This window comes from Callorhinchus milii, unplaced genomic scaffold, assembly GCF_018977255.1.
Source record: "Callorhinchus milii isolate IMCB2004 unplaced genomic scaffold, IMCB_Cmil_1.0 Scaffold336, whole genome shotgun sequence".
NCBI lineage: Eukaryota > Metazoa > Chordata > Chondrichthyes > Chimaeriformes > Callorhinchidae > Callorhinchus > Callorhinchus milii.
Genome location: NW_024705077.1, coordinates 60644 through 67203, shown reverse-complemented (window position 1 = coordinate 67203; position 6560 = coordinate 60644). Strand labels below are relative to the sequence as shown.

General features: G+C 45.4%; 1 pseudogene; it reads left to right on the top strand.

The window, feature by feature from the left end:
• The first annotated feature begins 122 nt into the window (after nt 1-122).
• LOC121852040 lies at nt 123-6004 on the top strand (annotated as a pseudogene).
• The last annotated feature ends 556 nt before the right edge of the window (nt 6005-6560 follow it).

Sequence of the window (6560 nt, the reverse complement as noted above, 5' to 3'; positions counted from 1 at the left end):
CCTGTATAAAAGACACCTGGGAGCCAGAAGCAATCAATCAGATTCCAAACTCTCCACCATGGCCAAGACCAAAGAGCTCTCCAAGGATGTCGGACAAGATTGTAGACTTACACAAGGCTGGAATGGGCTACAAAACCATTGCCAAGCAGCTTGGTGAGAAGGTGACAACACTATGGGAACCTCATTTGCCAGTAAAAATATGATAATTGGTTGTTTACCCTTCTATCTGGCAACAAAACTGACACCTTTTTACAAGGAGTCATGTTTGCATAGACCGCAATACCTGCAGTCATAATACAAACAAAAGACATAACTCTGATAATGTGCACTGTCCTTGAAGTTGATTGGTCCACACCCGAGACAGCTTTCCTTAGAGCCTAGTCTCACATGGGTTGGACCAGATGACGCCAAAAGGCGCACAACTCAAAGACAATGCACCATCAGAGTATGAGAGCTCGGGCAAGCATCTACACTATGGGAACCTCATTTGCCAGTAAAAATATGATAATTGGTTGTTTACCCTTCTATCTGGCAACAAAACTGACACCTTTTTACAAGGAGTCATGTTTGCATAGACCGCAATACCTGCAGTCATAATACAAACAAAAGACTTGCCCCGACCTCTCATACTCTGATGGTGCATTGTCTTTGAGTTGTGCGCCTTTTGGCGTCTTCTGGTCCAACCCATGTGAGACTAGGCTCTAAGGAAAGCTGTCTCCAGTGTGGACCAATCAACTTCAAGGACAGTGCACATTATCAGAGTTATGATTTTTGTTTGTATTATGACTGCAGGTATTGCGGTCTATGCAAACATGACTCCTTGTAAAAAGGTGTCCGTTTTGTTGCCAGATAGAAGGGTAAACAACCAATTATCAAGGTGACACCAGTTGGTGCGATTATTCGCAAATGGAAGAAACACAAAATAACTGTCAATCTCCCTCAGCCTGGGGCTCCATGCAAGATCTCACCTCGTGGAGTTGCAATCATCATGAGAACGGTGATGAATCAGCCCAGAACTCCACGGGAGGATCTTGTCAATGATCTCAAGGCAGCTGGGACCATAATCACCAAGAAAACAGTTGGTAACACACTACGCCGTGAAGGACTGAAATCCTGCAGCGCCTGCAAGGTCCCCCTGCTCAAGAAAGCACATATACATGCCCGTCTGAAGTTTGCCAATGAACATCTGAATGATTCAGAGGACAACTGGGTGAAAGTGTTGTGGTCAGATGAGACCAAAATGGAGCTCTTTGGCATCAACTCAGGAGGAGGAATGCTGCCTATGACCCAAGAACACCATCCCCACGGTCAAACATGGAGGTGGAAACATTATGCTTTGGGGGTGTTTTTCTGCTCAAGGGACAAGACAACTTCACCGCATGTACCGTCAAATCTAGGGTGAGAACCTCCTTCCCTCAGCCAGGGCATTGAAAATGGGTCGTGGATGGGTATTCCAGCATGACAATGACCCAAAACACACAGCCAAGGCAACAAAGGAGTGGCTCAAGAAGAAGCATATTAAGGTCCTGGAGTGCCTAGCCAGTCTCCAGACCTTAATCCCTTAGAAAATCTGTGGAGGGAGCTGAAGGTTCGAGTTGCCAAACGTCAGCCTCGAAACCTTAATGACTTAGAGAAGATCTGCAAAGAGGAGTGGGACAAAATCCCTCCTGAGATGTGTGCAAACCTGGTAGCTAACTACAAGAAACGTCTAACCTCTGTGATTTCCAACAAGGGTTTTGCCACCAAGTTCTAAGCCATGTTTTGCAGAGGGGTCAAATACTTATTTCCCTCATTAGAATGCAAATCAATTTATAAAAAAATTTACATACATTTTTCTGGATTTTGTTATTCTGTCTCTCAGAGTTCAAATAAACCTACCATTAAAATTATAGACTGCTCATTTCTTTGTCAGTGGGCAAACGTACAAAATCAGCAGGGGATCAAATACTTTTCTCTCTCACTGTATGCAGCTGAAGTTAGATCTATTCATCCGAGCATTTAAGCACATCTGAACATTAATTTATGAATTTCTGCATAATACAAATAGTATTATTTTCAACACACTTTGTTATTATAGCTGGATTTTTCTTAAATATTCCTTTCATAGCTAGACAGCCGAAATTGTGTGCGTGGAGTTTTGGGTAAACATTCATTTTGAAGATACTAGAGCATCCAGGCATATTTATGACCATTGGCCCTCTCATTGTGTGCCTTAACAGCCCGCGTGATGAATTGGCGAATTATTTTCACTATATCATGAAAATATGAATAAGTATAGATGTGTATGTCATGTGTGACTGTGTATATGCATTACTCTGTGCCTTGATATTGACGTAGATGGTGTGGATATGTTTTTCTGTCTGCAGCTGACGCTTCCTCTGACTCTTCCTCTGCAGAATTGGTCTGATGGAGCAAAGGGACTCGGCGCAGCTCGGTACAAGAAGGAAACAATGCGACCAGTATGCAGACAGCACGGATCGTACTGGAAGTTTGACACAGCACCAGAGAACTCACACAGGAGAGAAACCATTCAAGTGCACTGTGTGTAACAAGGCATATGCACAGTCATCAACTCTTCAGATCCACCAGAGAACACACACGGAAGAGAAACCTTTCAAGTGCAGTTTGTGTGTAAAGGTATTTTCAGGTTCATCTCCTCTGAAACGACACCAGAAAACACACAGGGGAGAGAAACCCTTCAGGTGCCTTTTGTGCGATAAAGCATTTGCAAAGTCATCATATCTTCAAACACACCAAAGAACACACACGGGAGAGAAACCCTTCAAGTGCTTTGTGTGTGAAAAGGCATTTGCAAAGTCAAAAGATCTTAAGAAACACCAGAGAACACACACAGGAGAGAACCCCTTTAAGTGCACTGTGTGTGAGAAGGCATTTTCAACGTTATCAAATCTGAAAACACACCAGAGAATGCACACAGGAGAGAAACCCTTCAAGTGCAGTGTGTGTGAGAAGGCATTTGCAACGTTATCAAATCTTAAGACCACCAGAGAACACACACAGAAGATAAACCCTTCAAGTGCACTGTGTGTGAGAAGGCATTTGCAACGTTTTCAAATCTTCAGACCCATCAGAGAATACACACAGGAGATAAACCCTTCAAGTGCAGTGTGTGTGGGAAGGTATTTGCACGGTCATCACATCTTCACGACCACGAAAGAACACACACAGGAGAGAAACCCTTCAAGTGCACTATGTGTGAGAAGGCATTTACAGAGTCATCAACTCTTCACGACCACCAGAGAACACACACAGGAGAGAAACCCTTCAAGTGCACTATGTGTGATAAGGCATTTGCAAAGTCATCAAATCTTCAAAGTCACCAGAGAATACACACCGGAGAGAAACCCTTCAAGTGCACTACGTGTGAGAAGGCATTTACAGAGTCATCAACTCTTCACTACCACCAGAGAACGCACACAGGAGAGAAACCCTTCAAGTGCACTGTGTGTGAGAAGGCATTTGCACGATCATCGCATCTTAAAAAACACCAGAGAACGCACACAGGAGAGAAACCCTTCAAGTGCACTATGTGTGAAAAGGCATTTGCAAAGTCATCAAATCTTCAGAGTCACCAGAGAACGCACACAGGAGAGAAACCCTTCAAGTGCACTATGTGTGAGAAGGCATTTACAGAGTCATCACATCTTTAAAAACACCAGAGAACACACACTGGAGAGAAACCATTCAAGTGCACTGTGTGTGAGAAGGCATTTGCAAAGTCATCACATCTTCAGAGTCACCAGAGAACGCACACAGGAGAGAAACCCTTCAAGTGCACTATGTGTGAGAAGGCATTTACAGAGTCATCACATCTTAAAAAACACCAGAGAACACACACAGGAGATAAACCCTTCAAGTGCAGTGTGTGTGGGAAGGTATTTGCACGGTCATCACATCTTCACGACCACGAAAGAACACACACAGGACAGAAACCCTTCAGGTGCACTATGTGTGAGAAGGCATTTACAGAGTCATCAACTCTTCACGACCACCAGAGAACACACACAGGAGAGAAACCCTTCAAGTGCACTATGTGTGAGAAGGCATTTGCAAAGTCATCAAATCTTCAAAGACACCAGAGAATACACACCGGAGAGAAACCCTTCAAGTGCACTATGTGTGAGAAGGCATTTACAGAGTCATCAACTCTTCACTACCACCAGAGAACGCACACAGGAGAGAAACCCTTCAAGTGCACTACGTGTGAGAAGGCATTTACAGAGTCATCAACTCTTCACTATCACCAGAGAACGCACACAGGAGAGAAACCCTTCAAGTGCACTGTGTGTGAGAAGGCATTTGCACGATCATCGCATCTTAAAAAACACCAGAGAACGCACACAGGAGAGAAACCCTTCAAGTGCACTATGTGTGAAAAGGCATTTGCAAAGTCATCAAATCTTCAGAGTCACCAGAGAACGCACACAGGAGAGAAACCCTTCAAGTGCACTATGTGTGAGAAGGCATTTACAGAGTCATCACATCTTAAAAACACCAGAGAACACACACTGGAGAGAAACCATTCAAGTGCACTGTGTGTGAGAAGGCATTTGCAAAGTCATCACATCTTCAGAGTCACCAGAGAACGCACACAGGAGAGAAACCCTTCAAGTGCACTATGTGCGAGAAGGCATTTACAGAGTCATCAACTCTTCACGACCACCAGAGAACACACACAGGAGAGAAACCCTTCAAGTGCACTGTGTGTGAAAAGGCATATACACGATCATCGCATCTTAAAAAACACCAGAGAACGCACACAGGAGAGAACCCCTTCAAGTGCACTATGTGTGAGAAGGCATTTGCAAAGTCATCAAATCTTCAGAGTCACCAGAGAACGCACACAGGAGAGAAACCCTTCAAGTGCACTATGTGTGAGAAGGCATTTGCACAGTCATCAAATCTTCAGAGCCACCAGGGAACACACACAGGGGAGAAACCCTTCAAATGCACTGTGTGTGAGAAGGCAGTTACAGAGTCATCACATCTAAAAACACACCAGAGAACGCATACAGGGGAGAACCCCTTCATGTGTACTGTGTGTGGAAGCGCATTTGCAACATTATCAAATCTTCACGACCTCCAGAAAATACACACCGGAGAGAAACCCTTCAAGTGCACTATGCGTGAGAAGGCATTTACAGAGTCATCAAATCTTAAAAGACACCAGAGAATGCACACAGGGGAGAAACCCTTTAAGTGCACTGTGTGTGGGAAGGCATTTGCATGGTCATCACATCTTCAAAGACACCACAGAACACACAGGCATCAGAAGATCCCCAAGGAGCGGAGTCTGAAATCGGCTTGTGCAAGTCCAAGTGCTGCAATGAGCTCATCCCTGCTGAAAAAAGAACCTGAATTTAATTCCAGCTTGGACGCAATGAAATGTATCAAGGTGGATTTTGAAGAGGTGAAATGTGAAGAAGTGATGGTGAAGAGCGAAGAAGCGATGGTAAAATGTGAATATGAAGATTCAACTCCAAAATCGGACCTTCACATCGATGGAGACAACGTGAAGCAGGAGGAGAATTCTGACTGTGAGGCAGAGCGAGGCAACTCCCAGGAGTTTGTGAAAGTGGAGGTGTGGGTGGACTTCTTAGACAATACAAAGTCGAATGCAGACCGGTAGATGTGTAAGCTTGAGACAATGAAGCTCCAATAAATGCACCTTTGTCACAGACTAAAATAACACCAAAGAAAGTACTGTCTGTGAAAAGACATTTGCACGGTCATCAGTTCTTCAGATCCACCAGAGAACACACGGAGAAACCCTTCATGTGCAGTGTGTGTGGGAAGGAATTTTCAGGTTCACCTGCTCTTAAAAATCAGCAGAGAACACAGGTGTAATGATTGTGGTGTCGCTGCTGTGTACAGACGCACACGTGTGACGTCACTGCGTTACTATCACGTGGGTCTACACACACACATGACGTCATCTCGGCTGGAGGCGGGAATGACGTCAGGGCCGGTGCTGGACACGTGACCGAATCCGCGTGGGGGGCTGGGGGCCAAGGGGGACCTCGGGGGCACGTGGACAGCAGGGGGCTTCGAGAGGGTGCTCGAAGGGTGGCGTGGCCGGGGTTAGGCCGGGCACGCCGAGGCCCATATAAGCAGCCTCCTCAGGGGGTTCGAGGCTGCCCGTGCTGAGAATGAAGACGCCTCGTGAAGATGCCAAGAAGAGAAGACCTACAGTGAGCGGACCGCCAGCAGCCACCTGGCTGGGTCACGCTAGAGTAGCTAAGAGAGAAGTGTGTGTTAGCTAGGGTAGGTCGGTGGTCACACCCTATGTGTAAAGTAAGAGTAACTGTTGAGTCACTGTTGTGTTCATTAAGAAATGAGTGTTGTCTCCCAAGAAGTGTGTGCGCCTAATATGAACCCATTACACAGGCATCAGAAGATCCCCAAGGAGCAGAGGCTTGTGAAAGTCAAAAGTGCTGCCAGCCGCCCATCCTTAATGATAAGAACTACAAGAAAATCCCAGCTTGGACACTTTAAAATGTATCAAGGTGAAATTTGAAGAGGCATAGGTGAAATGTGAA